Below are 19893 nucleotides of genomic sequence, written 5' to 3'. Positions count from 1 at the left end.
ATTTTTTGTAGTGTCAATTTTCTTTTATGCCAAGTGATCATACCCAGGGTCAACATCAATTCCCTATTAAAGTCTCAGTTTATTAACAGGCATTGTATGTACTAACTAGAGATGAGCGAACCGGTCGCGGTTCGGCTCGAGGTTGGTTCGCCGAACGGACCTCCCGTTCGAGTTCGGTTCGTCGAACGTTCGACGAACCGAACTCGAACTGCATAGGAAACAATGGCAGGCAATCACAAACACAGAAAAACACCTAGAAAACACCCTCAAAGGTGTCCTAAAGGTGACAAACAACTCAAACACATTGGAAAGTGACAAGGACATATACTCATGCGAAAACAAAACAGCTGGACAAGGAAAAAGAGGAGGACACACAGATATAGGCATGGCACGCCCTTCTAAAATCATGTAAAACACCGCAAGGTGACTCCAAGCGGAGTCTCCCTTTTTTCCAAAAATTGGGCCACACACACACCCACCCCTTCAGTGGCAGCACTTGTGCCCCAGTTGTACACTTCACAGCTACATTTGCATCAAGCACATTCAAAAATACGCCATTCTTATCCGTCCCCAGGATGACACCGGGGTAGGTAGCAAAGTCTTTCCTGATCCCAGCTCTGTTCATCTTGGCTTCTTTTAAAAACACAGCAAGCAAGGGTTACTCCAAGCGGAGTCTCCCTTTTTTCCAAAAATTGGGCCACACAGACACCCACCCCATCAGTGGCAGCACTTGGGCCCTAGTTGCAAACAGGATGTTTTGATTTGCATCAAGCACATTCAAAAATACGCCATTCTTATCCGTCCCCAGGATGACACCGGGGTAGGTAGCAAAGTCTTTCCTGATCCCAGCTCTGTTCATCTTGGCTTCTTTTAAAAACACATCAAGCAAGGGTTACTCCAAGCGGAGTCTCCCTTTTTTTCCAAAAATTGGGCCACACAGACACCCACCCCATCAGTGGCAGCACTTGGGCCCTAGTTGCAAACAGGATGTTTTGATTTGCATCAAGCACATTCAAAAATACGCCATTCTTATCCGTCCCCAGGATGACACCGGGGTAGGTAGCAAAGTCTTTCCTGATCCCAGCTCTGTTCATCTTGGCTTCTTTTAAAAACACAGCAAGCAAGGGTTACTCCAAGCGGAGTCTCCCTTTTTTCCAAAAATTGGGCCCACACACACCCACCCCTTCAGTGGCAGCAGTTGTGCCCCAGTTGTACACTTCACAGCTAGATTTGCATCAAGCACATTCAAAAATACGCCATTCTTATCCGTCCCCAGGATGACACCAGGGTAGGTAGCAAAGTCTTTCCTGATCCCAGCTCTGTTCATCTTGGCTTCTTTTAAAAACACAGCAAGCAAGGGTTACTCCAAGCGGAGTCTCCCTTTTTTCCAAAAATTGGGCCACACAGACACCCACCCCATCAGTGGCAGCACTTGGGCCCTAGTTGCAAACAGGATGTTTTGATTTGCATCAAGCACATTCAAAAATACGCCATTCTTATCCGTCCCCAGGATGACACCGGGGTACGTAGATAAAGTCTTTGCTGATCCATGACTTGTTCATCTTGGCTTCTTTTAAAAACAATGTAAGCAAGGGTTACTCCAAGCGGAGTCTCCCTTTTTTTCCAAAAATTGGGCCACACAGACACCCACCCCATCAGTGGCAGCACTTGGGCCCTAGTTGCAAACAGGATGTTTTGATTTGCATCAAGCACATTCAAAAATACGCCATTCTTATCCGTCCCCAGGATGACACCGGGGTAGGTAGCAAAGTCTTTCCTGATCCCAGCTCTGTTCATCTTGGCTTCTTTTAAAAACACAGCAAGCAAGGGTTACTCCAAGCGGAGTCTCCCTTTTTTCCAAAAATTGGGCCACACAGACACCCACCCCATCAGTGGCAGCACTTGGGCCCTAGTTGCAAACAGGATGTTTTGATTTGCATCAAGCACATTCAAAAATACGCCATTCTTATCCGTCCCCAGGATGACACCGGGGTACGTAGATAAAGTCTTTGCTGATCCATGACTTGTTCATCTTGGCTTCTTTTAAAAACAATGTAAGCAAGGGTTACTCCAAGCGGAGTCTCCCTTTTTTTCCAAAAATTGGGCCACACAGACACCCACCCCATCAGTGGCAGCACTTGGGCCCTAGTTGCAAACAGGATGTTTTGATTTGCATCAAGCACATTCAAAAATACGCCATTCTTATCCGTCCCCAGGATGACACCGGGGTAGGTAGCAAAGTCTTTCCTGATCCCAGCTCTGTTCATCTTGGCTTCTTTTAAAAACACAGCAAGCAAGGGTTACTCCAAGCGGAGTCTCCCTTTTTTCCAAAAATTGGGCCACACAGACACCCACCCCATCAGTGGCAGCACTTGGGCCCTAGTTGCAAACAGGATGTTTTGATTTGCATCAAGCACATTCAAAAATACGCCATTCTTATCCGTCCCCAGGATGACACCGGGGTACGTAGATAAAGTCTTTGCTGATCCATGACTTGTTCATCTTGGCTTCTTTTAAAAACAATGTAAGCAAGGGTTACTCCAAGCGGAGTCTCCCTTTTTTTCCAAAAATTGGGCCACACAGACACCCACCCCATCAGTGGCAGCACTTGGGCCCTAGTTGCAAACAGGATGTTTTGATTTGCATCAAGCACATTCAAAAATACGCCATTCTTATCCGTCCCCAGGATGACACCGGGGTACGTAGATAAAGTCTTTGCTGATCCATGACTTGTTCATCTTGGCTTCTTTTAAAAACAATGTAAGCAAGGGTTACTCCAAGCGGAGTCTCCCTTTTTTTCCAAAAATTGGGCCACACAGACACCCACCCCATCAGTGGCAGCACTTGGGCCCTAGTTGCAAACAGGATGTTTTGATTTGCATCAAGCACATTCAAAAATACGCCATTCTTATCCGTCCCCAGGATGACACCGGGGTAGGTAGCAAAGTCTTTCCTGATCCCAGCTCTGTTCATCTTGGCTTCTTTTAAAAACACAGCAAGCAAGGGTTACTCCAAGCGGAGTCTCCCTTTTTTCCAAAAATTGGGCCCACACACACCCACCCCTTCAGTGGCAGCAGTTGTGCCCCAGTTGTACACTTCACAGCTAGATTTGCATCAAGCACATTCAAAAATACGCCATTCTTATCCGTCCCCAGGATGACACCGGGGTAGGTAGCAAAGTCTTTCCTGATCCCAGCTCTGTTCATCTTGGCTTCTTTTAAAAACACAGCAAGCAAGGGTTACTCCAAGCGGAGTCTCCCTTTTTTCCAAAAATTGGGCCCACACACACCCACCCCTTCAGTGGCAGCAGTTGTGCCCCAGTTGTACACTTCACAGCTAGATTTGCATCAAGCACATTCAAAAATACGCCATTCTTATCCGTCCCCAGGATGACACCGGGGTAGGTAGCAAAGTCTTTCCTGATCCCAGCTCTGTTCATCTTGGCTTCTTTTAAAAACACAGCAAGCAAGGGTTACTCCAAGCGGAGTCTCCCTTTTTTCCAAAAATTGGGCCACACAGACACCCACCCCATCAGTGGCAGCACTTGGGCCCTAGTTGCAAACAGGATGTTTTGATTTGCATCAAGCACATTCCAAATCCACAAGCATTTACTCTCCCCAGGATGACACAGGGGTAGTAAATTCCTTCTGGATCCATGACTTGTTCATTTTGATGAACGTCAGTCTGTCCACATTGTCACTGGACAGACGCGTGCGCTTATCTGTCAGCACACACCCAGCAGCACTGAATACACATTCAGAGACAACGCTGGCAGCTGGACACGACAAAATCTCCAAGGCGTAACTGGAGAGCTCTGGCCATTTTTCTATGTTTGAAGCCCAAGTTCATTTGGAGATACTCCTGTATCATCCTCTCCAGCCGTTGAGTATGTGTCAGACTTGTTGTCTCTGGTGGCCTTGCAAAAGAGGGTCTAAAAAAATTATGAAAAGATTCCATAAAATTGCTGTTACCGGCACCAGATACGGTCCTACTGGTACGGGTAGACTGGTGAAGATGACGAGACCGTCCCATGTTTGTCAAGTTACAACTGGGAGATTCCCTCCCTGCACCTGCACGGTTGTTTGGTGGAAAAGCCGAGCTAAGATCGAGTAACAGCTTCTGCTGATACTCCTGCATACGTGCGTCCCTTTCTATGGCTGGAATTATGTCACAAAATTTGGACTTGTACCGGGGATCTAATAGTGTGGCAATCCAGTAGTCATCATCACTTCTAATTTTGACAATACGACTGTCATGTTGGAGGTAGTGCAACAAGAAGGCACTCATGTGTCTTGCGCAGCCATGCGGACCAAGTCCACGCTGTGTTTGTGGCATAGAGGTGCTAACCGTTCTTTCTTCCTCTGACATCTCCCCCCAACCTCTTTCAACTGAAATTTGACCAAGGTCTCCCTCATCCGCTGAGTCTTCCATGTCCATGGACAGTTCGTCCTCCATTTCTTCATGTTCTCCTGCACCTTGCTCAACATTTCGCCTGCTACTATGCGCCCTTGTCGATCCCTGTTCCCCATGGTCCCATGCCTGCTGCGTTGGTGATGATGAACGTCTGGATCTTGGTGATGTTGTTGTCCCTTGCACATATGAATCCTCCTGTAGTTCCTCCCCTTCATGTTGTCCCACCCCCTGACTCCGAATAGTGTTTAGCGTGTGCTCCAGCATGTAAATGACTGGAATCGTCATGCTGATAATGGCATTGTCAGAGCTAAACATATTCGTCGCCATGTCGAAACTGTGCAGAAGGGTGCATAGGTCCTTGATCTGAGACCACTCCATCAGGGTGATCTGCCCCACCTCTGCATCTCGTTGGCCCAGGCTATACGTCATGACGTATTGCACCAGGGCTCTGCGGTGCTGCCACAGTCGCTGTAACATGTGTAGAGTTGAATTCCAGCGTGTCGCCACATCGCATTTCAGGCGATGAACCGGCAGGCCGAAAGACTTCTGGAGCGATGCAAGTCGCTCAGCTGCGGCGCTTGAACGCCGGAAGTGAGCAGACAGTTTTCGTGCCCTGTTCAGAAGGCCATCTAGGCCGGGATAGTGTGTTAAAAATTGCTGCACGACAAGGTTCAACACGTGAGCCATACAAGGTACGTGTGTCACCTTGCCCAGGCGAAGGGCCGCACCCAGGTTTGCAGCATTGTCGCACACGGCCTTACCAGGCTGCAGGTTGAGTGGAGACAACCATTTATTAAACTCGGACCGCAGAGCTGACCACAACTCCTCAGCTGTGTGACTCTTATTACCAAGACATGTCAAGCTAAAGACCGCCTGATGCCGTTGCGCTCGGCTGCCAGCATAGTAATGAGGCGTGCGTGATTCCTTCTGCGCAGTGAGAACGCTGGTGGCCTGACCAGGCAGGATTGGGGCGGAGGTGGAGGACCCAGATGAGGTGGAGGATGCAGAAGCTGTGGCGGAACTTGGACAGACAGAGGATTGACACACAAGTCGTGGGGACGGCAAGACTTGTGCAGCAGACCCTTCACCATCTATCACCATAGTTACCCAGTGCCCAGTCAGCGACATGTAACGTCCCTGTCCATGCTTACTGGTCCAAGTATCGGTGGTGAAATGCACCCGTTCACACACAGAGTTTCTCAAGGAAGCGGTGATGTTGTGTGCGACATGCTGGTGTAGCGCGGGCACACCTTTCTTAGAGAAGTAGTGGCGACTAGGCATCTGGTACTGGGGCACAGCGACAGACATAAGGTCTCTAAAATCCTGTGTGTCCACTAGGCGGAAAGGCAGCATTTCGGTAGCCAACAGCTTACAGAGGGATAGAGTCAACCTCTTAGCTTTGTCATGGGTCGGAGGAAGTGGCCTTTTATTTGACCACATCTGAGGGACAGAGATCTGGCTGCTGTGTGTAGACGGTGTTGAGTAGGGTGTCCCTGGAAAAATGCAGGTTTGTGAGGAAAGTGCAGGCGGAGACATGATGTTGCCTTCATCCAACGTTGGTGCTATCGATGTCTGAGAGAGCTGTACACACTCACTTGTTTCCCCTTCCAAACCAACTGACGACCTTACAAGCAAACTGCCTGTTGCGGTTACAGTGGTGGAAGTTTTGCGTGGAAAAACAGGTGTGACAGCTGTCCCCACAGTCCTAGAAGATGAAGAGCGCGCGGATGCACTGGAAGGGGCGGGCGGTGGATGGTTCGCTCCGCTAGCCGGCATTGCAGCACGGTGAGCTTCCCACCGGGACTTATGATATTTATTCATGTGACGATTCATGGAAGAAGTTGTCAAACTGCTGAGGTTTTGACCTCTACTAACAGAATCATGACAAATGTTACATATCACATGAGTTGGGCGATCTTTTTCGATGTGAAAAAAGGCCCAGGCTAGGCAAGGCTTAGAGGCCATGCGACCTGTTGATCCACCCCGAATAATGCTCATAGGCAGAGTGGTGGCTGAGGATGCAGTTGTAGACGTGCTACCAGTGCTCCGACTCTGTCCAGGAAGGCGCAAGGTAACTTCGTCGTCGGTTGCATCCTCCTCCACCGCCTCTGTTGACCTCCTCGAGTGCCTGACTGGGGGTTGACAGTAGGTGGGATCTAGAATGTCATCATCAATTGTTGTGTTTGCACTCCCCTCCCCCTCAGACCGAGCCTCTTCTTGCCCTGACCGAATATTTAAGTTGTCATCCCAATCGGGTATCTGCGTCTCATCTTCATCAGTATGTTCCTCATTGTCTATAACCACAGGTGTTACAGTTTGTGACAAAGGGTCAACATTATGCTCAGAAACTTGGTCCTCACGGCCTGAATCTGAGTCACAAAGGTTCTGGGCATCACTGCAGACCATTTCCTGTTCTGTACTCACTGTAGCTTGGGAGCAGACCTCTGATTCCCAGGCTATAGTGTGACTGAACAGCTCTGCAGACTCAGCCATCTCAGTTCCACCATACTGTGCAGGGCTGATGGAGACTTCAGAGCTGGGAGAAATCAAGTGTGATTGGGATGACAACTCAGAGGAATGGTGTTTTTTGGATGCGGTACTTGAAGTGGCTGAGAGGGCACTTGTTGGACCACTTGAGATCCATTCAAGCATTTTCCTTTTTTGCCCATCATCTACCTTTGTTCCTCTTGTTCGTGTCCGTAAAAAAGGGAGCACATCGGATTGTCCACAATAAGTAGTAGACATCTTACTTTTGCTAGTAGATGGTCTATCTTCAGCAGATGATAATGGAGCTTTGCCACCTTCCCCACTGACAAAACATTTTTTGCCTTTTCCACCACGCCTCTTCCCCTTTCCACCAGCATCTGTCATTTTGCCACTCATGTTGATTGCGACAAGATTGTGGACTGAAAATGTGGTAGTAAAAATTGAGAGGTGGTGAAGATTGCAGTGGTGGTCTAGCTTTATTAACAGCAGAATAATAAAGAATAAATATCCCTGACAATGTAACTTAGTTATAATTCGTTGGAGTGTGCAACGCAGGCAGACGTGCTGCAAATGTCTTGGCACTAGTGGGACTATAGCAAAGTCCAATAGCCACGTATAGGATGCCACTAGGTACACTGAGTGTTTGCTAGTATAATGGCTTCGTTATAATTTGTTGTAGTGTGCAACGCAGGCAGATGCGCTCTGCAAATGTCTTGGCACTAGTGGGACTATAGCAAAGTCCAATAGCCACGTATAGGAAGCCACTAGGTACACTGAGTGTGTGCTAGTATAATGGCTTCGTTATAATTAGTTGGAGTGTGCAACGCAGGCAGATGCGCTCTGCAAATGTCTTGGCACTAGTGGGACTATAGCAAAGTCCAATAGCCACGTATAGGATGCCACTAGGTACACTGAGTGTTTGCTAGTATAATGGCTTCGTTATAATTTGTTGTAGTGTGCAACGCAGGCAGATGCGCTCTGCAAATGTCTTGGCACTAGTGGGACTATAGCAAAGTCCAATAGCCACGTATAGGATGCCACTAGGTACACTGAGTGTGTGCTAGTATAATGGCTTCGTTATAATTAGTTGGAGTGTGCAACGCAGGCAGATGCGCTCTGCAAATGTCTTGGCACTAGTGGGACTATAGCAAAGTCCAATAGCCACGTATAGGATGCCACTAGGTACACTGAGTGTGTGCTAGTATAATGGCTTCGTTATAATTAGTTGGAGTGTGCAACGCAGGCAGATGCGCTCTGCAAATGTCTTGGCACTAGTGGGACTATAGCAAAGTCCAATAGCCACGTATAGGATGCCACTAGGTACACTGAGTGTTTGCTAGTATAATGGCTTCGTTATAATTAGTTGGAGTGTGCAACGCAGGCAGATGCGCTCTGCAAATGTCTTGGCACTAGTGGGACTATAGCAAAGTCCAATAGCCACGTATAGGATGCCACTAGGTACACTGAGTGTTTGCTAGTATAATGGCTTCGTTATAATTAGTTGGAGTGTGCAACGCAGGCAGATGCGCTCTGCAAATGTCTTGGCACTAGTGGGACTATAGCAAAGTCCAATAGCCACGTATAGGATGCCACTAGGTACACTGAGTGTTTGCTAGTATAATGGCTTCGTTATAATTAGTTGGAGTGTGCAACGCAGGCAGATGCGCTCTGCAAATGTCTTGGCACTAGTGGGACTATAGCAAAGTCCAATAGCCACGTATAGGATGCCACTAGGTACACTGAGTGTGTGCTAGTATAATGGCTTCGTTATAATTAGTTGGAGTGTGCAACGCAGGCAGATGCGCTCTGCAAATGTCTTGGCACTAGTGGGACTATAGCAAAGTCCAATAGCCACGTATAGGATGCCACTAGGTACACTGAGTGTTTGCTAGTATAATGGCTTCGTTATAATTAGTTGGAGTGTGCAACGCAGGCAGATGCGCTCTGCAAATGTCTTGGCACTAGTGGGACTATAGCAAAGTCCAATAGCCACGTATAGGATGCCACTAGGTACACTGAGTGTTTGCTAGTATAATGGCTGAGTTTAAAAAACTTGGAGTGTGCAATGCAGGCAGATGTGCTCTGCTAATGTCTTTGCACTAGTGGGACTATAGCAAAGTCCAATAGCCACGTATAGGATGCCACTAGGTACACTGAGTGTTTGCTAGTAAAATTGCTTAGTTTAAAAAACTTGGAGTGTGCAATGCAGGCAGATGTGCTCTGCAAATGTCTTGGCCCTAGTGGGACTATAGCAAAGTCCAATAGCCACGTATAGGATGCCACTAGGTACACTGAGTGTTTGCTAGTATAATGGCTTCGTTATAATTTGTTGTAGTGTGCAACGCAGGCAGATGCGCTCTGCAAATGTCTTGGCACTAGTGGGACTATAGCAAAGTCCAATAGCCACGTATAGGATGCCACTAGGTACACTGAGTGTGTGCTAGTATAATGGCTTCGTTATAATTAGTTGGAGTGTGCAACGCAGGCAGATGCGCTCTGCAAATGTCTTGGCACTAGTGGGACTATAGCAAAGTCCAATAGCCACGTATAGGATGCCACTAGGTACACTGAGTGTTTGCTAGTATAATGGCTTCGTTATAATTTGTTGTAGTGTGCAACGCAGGCAGATGCGCTCTGCAAATGTCTTGGCACTAGTGGGACTATAGCAAAGTCCAATAGCCACGTATAGGATGCCACTAGGTACACTGTGTGTTTGCTAGTATAATGGCTGAGTTTAAAAAACTTGGAGTGTGCAATGCAGGCAGATGTGCTCTGCTAATGTCTTTGCACTAGTGGGACTATAGCAAAGTCCAATAGCCACGTATAGGATGCCACTAGGTACACTGAGTGTTTGCTAGTAAAATTGCTTAGTTTAAAAAACTTGGAGTGTGCAATGCAGGCAGATGTGCTCTGCAAATGTCTTGGCACTAGTGGGACTATAGCAAAGTCCAATAGCCACGTATAGGATGCCACTAGGTACACTGAGTGTTTGCTAGTATAATGGCTTCGTTATAATTTGTTGTAGTGTGCAACGCAGGCAGATGCGCTCTGCAAATGTCTTGGCACTAGTGGGACTATAGCAAAGTCCAATAGCCACGTATAGGATGCCACTAGGTACACTGAGTGTGTGCTAGTATAATGGCTTCGTTATAATTAGTTGGAGTGTGCAACGCAGGCAGATGCGCTCTGCAAATGTCTTGGCACTAGTGGGACTATAGCAAAGTCCAATAGCCACGTATAGGATGCCACTAGGTACACTGAGTGTGTGCTAGTATAATGGCTTCGTTATAATTAGTTGGAGTGTGCAACGCAGGCAGATGCGCTCTGCAAATGTCTTGGCACTAGTGGGACTATAGCAAAGTCCAATAGCCACGTATAGGATGCCACTAGGTACACTGAGTGTTTGCTAGTATAATGGCTTCGTTATAATTAGTTGGAGTGTGCAACGCAGGCAGATGCGCTCTGCAAATGTCTTGGCACTAGTGGGACTATAGCAAAGTCCAATAGCCACGTATAGGATGCCACTAGGTACACTGAGTGTTTGCTAGTATAATGGCTTCGTTATAATTAGTTGGAGTGTGCAACGCAGGCAGATGCGCTCTGCAAATGTCTTGGCACTAGTGGGACTATAGCAAAGTCCAATAGCCACGTATAGGATGCCACTAGGTACACTGAGTGTTTGCTAGTATAATGGCTTCGTTATAATTAGTTGGAGTGTGCAACGCAGGCAGATGCGCTCTGCAAATGTCTTGGCACTAGTGGGACTATAGCAAAGTCCAATAGCCACGTATAGGATGCCACTAGGTACACTGAGTGTGTGCTAGTATAATGGCTTCGTTATAATTAGTTGGAGTGTGCAACGCAGGCAGATGCGCTCTGCAAATGTCTTGGCACTAGTGGGACTATAGCAAAGTCCAATAGCCACGTATAGGATGCCACTAGGTACACTGAGTGTTTGCTAGTATAATGGCTTCGTTATAATTAGTTGGAGTGTGCAACGCAGGCAGATGCGCTCTGCAAATGTCTTGGCACTAGTGGGACTATAGCAAAGTCCAATAGCCACGTATAGGATGCCACTAGGTACACTGAGTGTTTGCTAGTATAATGGCTGAGTTTAAAAAACTTGGAGTGTGCAATGCAGGCAGATGTGCTCTGCTAATGTCTTTGCACTAGTGGGACTATAGCAAAGTCCAATAGCCACGTATAGGATGCCACTAGGTACACTGAGTGTTTGCTAGTAAAATTGCTTAGTTTAAAAAACTTGGAGTGTGCAATGCAGGCAGATGTGCTCTGCAAATGTCTTGGCCCTAGTGGGACTATAGCAAAGTCCAATAGCCACGTATAGGATGCCACTAGGTACACTGAGTGTTTGCTAGTATAATGGCTTCGTTATAATTTGTTGTAGTGTGCAACGCAGGCAGATGCGCTCTGCAAATGTCTTGGCACTAGTGGGACTATAGCAAAGTCCAATAGCCACGTATAGGATGCCACTAGGTACACTGAGTGTGTGCTAGTATAATGGCTTCGTTATAATTAGTTGGAGTGTGCAACGCAGGCAGATGCGCTCTGCAAATGTCTTGGCACTAGTGGGACTATAGCAAAGTCCAATAGCCACGTATAGGATGCCACTAGGTACACTGTGTGTTTGCTAGTATAATGGCTGAGTTTAAAAAACTTGGAGTGTGCAATGCAGGCAGATGTGCTCTGCTAATGTCTTTGCACTAGTGGGACTATAGCAAAGTCCAATAGCCACGTATAGGATGCCACTAGGTACACTGAGTGTTTGCTAGTAAAATTGCTTAGTTTAAAAAACTTGGAGTGTGCAATGCAGGCAGATGTGCTCTGCAAATGTCTTGGCACTAGTGGGACTATAGCAAAGTCCAATAGCCACGTATAGGATGCCACTAGGTACACTGAGTGTTTGCTAGTATAATGGCTTCGTTATAATTTGTTGGAGTGTGCAACGCAGGCAGATGCGCTCTGCAAATGTCTTGGCCCTAGTGGGACTATAGCAAAGTCCAATAGCCACGTATAGGATGCCACTAGGTACAGAGTGTTTGCTAGTATAATGGCTGAGTTTAAAAAACTTGGAGTGTGCAATGCAGGCAGATGTGCTCTGCTAATGTCTTTGCACTAGTGGGACTATAGCAAAGTCCAATAGCCACGTATAGGATGCCACTAGGTACACTGAGTGTTTGCTAGTAAAATGGCTTAGTTTAAAAAACTTGGAGTGTGCAATGCAGGCAGATGTGCTCTGCAAATGTCTTTGCACTAGTGGGACTATAGCAAAGTCCAATAGCCACAGATAGGATGCCACTAGGTACACTGAGTGTTTGCTAGTATAATGGCTTAGTTAGAATGAGTTGGAGTGTGCAGAGGACAAGAGGGTACAGTGGCAGGATTGTGGTGCTCTGGGTAGAGGAATGGAAGCCTGCCTTTCTATTCCCTCCTAATGGTGAAATGCAGGGAGGAAATCCCTGACCTGGGCTACACAGACGCTGTTGCTGTTTGCAGGACCTGTCACCTATGGCTCTCTGACCCTGCCGGTACGAACCCTTAAAAGGACTGCTAGAATGTGCTCTCCCTAAGCTGTCTAACGCTGTGTATGCAGCGCATACAGCTGTATCGGCGATAGGACAAAGGACGGAACTGCGACAGTGATGTCTGACACCAAAGACGCAGAAGGCAGATAATGGCGATCGTGAAGAAAATGTCCGGTTTTATAATGCAGGGACATGTGACATGCAGATCCTATCACACATGCCGTTGCTTCTCTGCCTCAAAGTCCACTTAGGTGTGTGTGTGTCTGTGATTGGCTGACATGCTGGCCAGCCCCACAAGACGCGCGCGCTTAGGGAAGGAAGACAAGAAAAAAAAAAAAAAAATGGCGATCGCCATTATAGAAACAGCAGTGATCTGAAGGCGCTGTTCACGCACACTATACACTGAAATGTGATAATAGTTTGATTCACAGAGTGACTTACACTATTACAGCAGAAACCAAGCTAAGATTTAGCTGTTTTTTGGCTGCTAGAACCGTTCTCGAACGTTTCTAGAACTATCGAGCTTTTGCAAAAAGCTCGAGTTCTAGTTCGATCTAGAACATGCCCCAAAATCACTCGAGCCTAGAACTGGAGAACCACGAACCACGAACCGCGCTCAACTCTAGTACTAACATTAGATGTTTTTGTTAATATTTTGTATTAATATTTATTTTGTTAATGCGCACATCATTGTGTCCTTGATCTGCATTCCAATTTTGTACGTTTCTCTATTTAATCTTTATCTCATTGTCCCTTTGCATTCAATAGGTGATTTTGTTCATTTATATCTGTGTTTTGCTGAGAGTTACTTTGCTTGGATTTTTCCTTCTATATATTATATTCCACTCTATAGTCCTCCATATATTATAATGCAAGATCCATAGTCCTTCATATATTATAATGCACTCTCATAATCCTTCATATATTATAATGCAGAATGTGGCCAGAGCCGGGCTCAGATACCGACTAATCCTCTCAATCCGCACGCGATGTGAGGATTCACAAGTCTGTAGTCACATAGAGTGACACATAGAGTGATTGCAGACTTGTGGATTTAGATCGGATAACCCTTTTAACTTCTATGAAGATCAAAGGATCTACTGTATATGCCATAAAGGTAAAGTATAAAGCTGCTTTTTTGAGCCTTGGGGAAATTGGGTCCATATCGGGTGTCTGCATCCATTATTTTATTAGTTGTACCACGACTCTCAAGATACCCTATACTACTTGAAAAAAATGTCTAAGGAATTAACACAAGAATCATGTAAAGTTCTCATGCTCTATGAAGTTATAAGTATGAAATTATAATTTTTTGTGCATTATTTTGTTTTGCGTGAGGTTGCTCCTACTTCCAAGTGGAACCCTACTACCCCAAGTGGAACACGCCCCTCAGTTAGCTAAGGGCTGAGAGTGACCGGGTCCCAACAGGACACACAGTCGGGGGATGCACAGAGTGAAAAGCCCAGCTCACTGAGAAGGGGGCCACACCCTATTTGTACTGAATACAAAAAAACTACATAAAAACAAAAAAGTGAGCTGGAGTATGAGATGGTATACATGGAGCTTGTGAGCTCATGTTCACACTGGCCATAAGACAAAAAGAAACCAAGGAAAAAAATTGTTAAAACATACCCTGCTGTAACTAAATAAAAGCATAGTGCATATAAACATACTGTTGGGACCCGGTCACTCTCAGCCCTTAGTGGGATAGCTTTATGCTTGTTTTGATCAAAAAACAGTGTTTACTAAGTACCCTATGTTTATATGCACTATGTTTTTATTTAGTTACAGCAGGGTATGTTTTCACAATTTTTTTCCTTGGTTTCTCTTATGGCCAGTGTGAACATGAGCTCACAAGCTCCATGTATACCATCTCATACTCCAGCTCACTTTTTCGTTTTTATGTAGTTTTTTTGTATTCAGTACAAATAGGGTGTGGCCCCCTTCTGAGTGAGCTGGGGATTTCATTCTGTGCATCCCCTGTGTGTCCTGTTAGGACCCGGTCACTCTCAGCCCTTAGCCACATTGAGGCCTATTTTAGACCCATGGTAAGGTTTTAATATTAGAGAGTGTAGGTACTATCCCAACTGGGTACACCTTGGCATTGGTGGGATAGCTTTATGCTTTTTTGATCAAAAAACAGTGTTTACTAAGTACCCTATGTTTACATGTACTATGCTTTTATTTAGTTACAGCAGGGTATGTTTTCACCTTAAATGAGGTGCAATACTCTGTGGCGACTGATTGTGCTTAAAAAGGACCGTCACTATTAGTAATTTTGCGTGGGGAAAAAGGGGCGTGTCATCGTGGGCGGTACCCGTAAATAGCGGAAAAGCGTCGGTGGAGCCCAAAAATAGCGCGAAAACGAGCCCCACTACCAGAAATTAACAGGAAACTTGAGACTGACACAGACATGTCAAGGGAGGAGAGAGACCAAACTGTCCCTGGTGCCGGTTCCAGTGCATGGTAGCAATGGCACCGGCTCCAGTGCTACCATTCACCATGCCATATCTTCCAGGGACAACGAGGCTCCCCCCTGTATTCCGGGGAGGCATATACCCTGGCTGATTTCAAGGAAAGACTTTACAGTTTATTCTGCGTGTACCCTCTGACAGAAAGCTAGTGCTTTCATCGGTCAATTGACTGGGGCAGCCAAACATAAAGTCAAATCCTGGCTGGAGACCGATAAAAGAGTGGCAAAGGACATTTTGACCAAGCTCAAGGAAACCTTTGATATCCGTACAGCAGCCGAGATAAAAATGCGGTTTTATGGATGTAAGCAAAAGGTACGAGAGAGTATTCGGGACTATGCTTTAAATCTTCAGAAGGCTATGAGAGCTGTTTGGCAAGTGGAATTGGAAGAGATAAAAGATGAGGATCGGTTGCTAATGGATCAATTGATCGAGGGGCTACTGTCTGATGCCCACCGGGTCCAGATGCGCATTGTGTCCATGCAGAACCCTGATCTCAGCTTTGGAGAATTCAAAGCTCGGGCCATTCGAGTGCTGCGTGAACCGGATCTCGGCAGTGTTGTATTAAAGCCACCGGGATTATCGACAATTACATCAGTTAGAGTGGGAAACAAGGATCAGACTGGGGGTGGAAACTCCATTGATGAACTGCGGCTCCACATATTGGAACTGATTAAAGGTATGGCTTCTTTGACCAAGGCAGTGCAATCTAAGCAGGGGACTCAGCAACCTGCAACCATTGCACTGGCTTCTAGTGCTGATGATCTTCCCTGGCTGCGCCATGGGAGAGCCCTGCTGCCACAAGTTCCTGATCATTATGATGCTGATGGGCAGCTGATCTGCCGGCGCTGCAATAAAGTTGGACACTTTGCCCGTGGGTGTGCATTGAGTGCCTAGAGCCAGGTGGTTGGGACAAGCCCTCTGGTACCACCAGCATCCAAGCAAGAATAACTGTTTTTACTTTCCATATGCAAATGTTGATATTAATTGCATGATGAAACTGCTGACCAGTAACTGTTGAAAATGTTTGAAACTGTTTACTAATGGTGCCTCCCATAAAGAGAAGATTATGTTACTTGTTATTGCATAGAAAAATATTGCGGTGTACTAATTTTGTTTAGTTGCAGCCCGGGAGTGCTGCCATTTGCTGTGGGGGAATGTGACTACCCTGAGCCTTCAGTCGCCACAGAGTACTGCACCTCATTTAAGGTGCAGTATTCGCCTCGGGTAAGGAGGCGGTTAATCACCGGTGTTCCACATTCACACCTTACATATAGCTTAGGAGCCTTCTCACTGGGGAGCTAGACTGGGATAGGAAGCTTCAACTGCCCCGGTCACTAGGACAGCCTCCTGAGGGGCGAGTTACACTTGGGGTAGAAGTAGGAGGAACCTCACACAATCACCAGTCAGTCTACCTGGGACATCAGTTCTGGGACATGACACCACCACTTTCTTCTCTGCTCTTCACTGGGCCTGTGGCTTGGAGTGACTTTCTTCTTTCAAACACCGGTGATTTCTTCCAACTTATCTGAGGTTGACGGGGCCCATCACAGCGTGTGATCCGGGTGAGCAGCACAAAGAGTGAGTAAAGACACCTAGAACCGCAGCAACCAACTCAGACTCTTATTACCGGTGCCGGCAGTTCCTAGTTTACCAGTGACTCTGTGTGGTTTAATTGTGAGTATAACAGTGCCATCCGGCACCGCGCTGCGCTACACCACAACCCTGCACCCGGCCAAAACCCATCCTGCGGAATCCTCCTCCCTCCTATTGGGCCCCGGGACCACCAGCCCCTACCCACAGAGGGGTCAACACCTAGCTACTCTCCGCCATCGCTCCTGGGAACCCCATCACCAGCAGCGGTGGTGCCCACCATCACCACAACCCGTGGGTGGCGTCACGAACTCTCCACATCCCGAAAGAAACCCAATTCCCCCTTTCACTCGAGGGTGAGGAGCGCTGCTCGAGCTCCAGGTCCGGCCCGCTCGAGCCACCGAGGAGGAGGCACCGGATCCGAGCGCAATCTCCCCGAGCAGCCCCCCGCGACGGGGAAGCTGGCCCCCGCCCCCGACAACTTGGCATCACGAACAGGATTGAACCAGTCTACTTACCGGTAGAAGTGCGCCTTGTGATCCCCGTCAGCGGCATCCCGCTGAAAAATCTGAGGGTCCACCATTTTGGGCGCGGAGATTTCCCGCTCGAGTCGTCTTCCCGAGCATTGAAGGCGCGAAGGGTGAGGCCCCGCCCCCGAAGAGGTGAAGTGCTGTGGAAATACCAAGGGGGGGCAGGTGAACCAGCTGCTGCTGATGTCCGCGGGAAGAGAAAAGGAGAATGTCAGCGTCCAGGGAGGCGAGCGGAGCGGCACCCGTCACTGGAGTGGTGGGACCTGATGGTAACTCAGCTAGCCAGCAGGCGGCTCCCGCTCCGGTCGCAGGACCGGAGGTCCCGGGGATGCCAGCAAGCCCAGCGGCACCCACCGAAGGACCCGCCGGTGGTGATAACCCTGCAACGGTAACGGAGCAGGCACCGGTAGGCCACCTGGCTGCACCTGAGAGCCCGGAATCGGAGAGCAGCGACCCCGATAGCAGCATCCCGGTGGCTACGTATATCCCGCGGGATGGCGGGAACGGCTACCCGATGGTTTTGTTGCCCACAGTGTGCCCCAAAGGTGCCGAACCTTAAATCTGCAAGTTAACCCCCGAAGTTCCAGTTTTAAAGTTTTGATTGTTTATTCCCTAAGGCCGGTTCACCATACCCACACCGCAGGTGGTGGAGAGAGGGGTCTTTCGGACAGTGTCACCAGGAGTGAGGTGGCATTGGGGACCCAGGCGGACCTGTGGTGGACTGGGAAAAGTGGTTGGAGAAAGGCTGCGACGGCAGCAAAGCCCCGCAGTTAATGGGTCCCTCGTTCCGGAACCGTTCCCGCTTGTGTGACCTGGGCCAGTTCCTGTTTCCGGACTGGGGAAAAGGGGTGCTGCCTGCTTCTTAGGGGCAGCATCAAGGCTCAGGTTGTTTGGGTGGGAAAGCGGGAGGACCCGGTCCCGTTCCGATTAATACCATTGTATTATTGTTAGTATGCTTGTAACCCTGTTTTATCTTTTTTTTTAGTTCCCGTTCAATAAATGTCGGTGCCCGGACAGCCCGAGGACGGGCTGTGTTTTACCAAGGGGGTGTGTGACACCCTGGCATAGGTCCTGGCTGCTGTAAGGAAGGGAAGTGTGAGGAAGGGGCCTGAGGTGACCGGGGCAGGGTAGCGGCCCACCGGCATCAAGGGAAGACCCGGATCACTCTAGTCGGGAGTGGGCTCCCCATTCCCGACTGAGGAGAGAGAGTGGAGAACAAGGCAGGAGAAAGAGGCATCTGGCTGCAGGGCAAGAACAGGGGTCTGCTGTACCATGTGTGGGATCCCAAAAACACCCTCGTACCGAAGGCTGCGGACACCGGCAGTTCCTAATTTACCAGTGACTCTGTGTGGTTTAATCGTGAGTACAACAGTGCCATCCGGCACCGCGCTGCGCTGCACCACAACCCTGCACCCGGCCAAAACCCATCCTGCGGAATCCTCCTCCCTCCTATCGGGCCCTGGGACCACCAGCCCCTACCCACGGAGGGGTCAACACCTAGCTGCTCTCCGCCATCGCTCCCGGGAACCCCTTCACCAGCAGCGGTGGTGCCCACCATCACCACAACCCGTGGGTGGCGTCACGAACTCTCCACATCCCGAAAGAAACCCAATTCCCCCTTTCACTCGAGGGCAAGGAGCGCTGCTCGAGCTCCGGGTCCGGGCCGCTCGAGCCACCGAGGAGGAGGCACCGGATCCGAGCGCAAACTCCCCGAGCAGCCCCCCGCAACGGGGATGCTTGCCCCCGCCCCGACATATACGTCACCCCTCCCTCTCCCCATACATCACCCCGCATCTTCCCTCTCCCCATACATCACCCCGCATCCTCCCTCTCCCCATACATCATCCTGCATCCTCCCTCTCCCCATACATCACCCTGCATCCTCCCTCTCCACATATATCACCCCGCATCCTCCCTCTCCTCATACATCACCCCGCATCCTCCCTCTCCTCATACATCACCCCACATCCTCCCATTCCCCATACATCACCCCGCATCCTATCTCTCCCCATACATCACCCCTCATCATTTCTCTCCCCATACTGTGTCCAAAGATGTTTCCATCCCCCATCCTCTCTTCCCACCATACTGTGTCCAAAGATGCTTCCCCATCCTCTCTTCCCACCATACTGTGTCCAAAGATGCTTCCCCCTCCCCATCCTCTCTTCCCACAATACTGTGTCCAAAGATGCTTCCCCCTCCCCATCCTCTCTTCCCACCATACTGTGTCCAAAGATAGTTCCCTTTCACTCCTACTGTGTCTATAGATACTGATCCCTTCCCATCCTCTCTCCTCCATACTCTGTCTTTAGATACTGCCCCCTCCCCCCCTCTATACCCTCATACTGTGTCCACTAATAGTTACCTCTCCCCACCCTCTGTCCCCCTATTCTGTGTGCATAGATACCTCCCCCCTCACCCCATAATGTTCCTCCTCCGTATCCTTAGCTCCACACTGGAGCACTTATCAGCACTTTCTGCCACCTCTGCGCTGCGGCCCTGACTTCTGGGTCAGCAATGTGATCAGCTGACCTAATCACATTACAGCCGTCGCTCTTACCCGGAAGTCAGCGCCGGCGTCACCACTCCAATTGTCCTAGTGTCTGACAGATAAGGACATTGAGCAGTGGGAGCTGCGAGCTGCAGTTTCTATGAGTGCAGCTGTCAGCATGACAGCTGCACTCAGAGAATAGCAGGCTCCCACTACAGGGTGGCAAACGCAGCCCCGGGGAGACTTTCACAGCGCAGCATCAGGAAGCCTGACAGCACCCCCTTGACAGCTGCGCCCAGGGCAGATGCCCCGGCACCCCCCCTAGATGCGCCTCTGCTATCACATCCAACTTTAAGCACCTCCTC

This window comes from Anomaloglossus baeobatrachus, chromosome 3 (assembly GCF_048569485.1).
Source record: "Anomaloglossus baeobatrachus isolate aAnoBae1 chromosome 3, aAnoBae1.hap1, whole genome shotgun sequence".
NCBI classification, from domain to species: Eukaryota; Metazoa; Chordata; class Amphibia; order Anura; family Aromobatidae; genus Anomaloglossus; species Anomaloglossus baeobatrachus.
Note: the sequence above shows the minus strand (reverse complement) of the source record.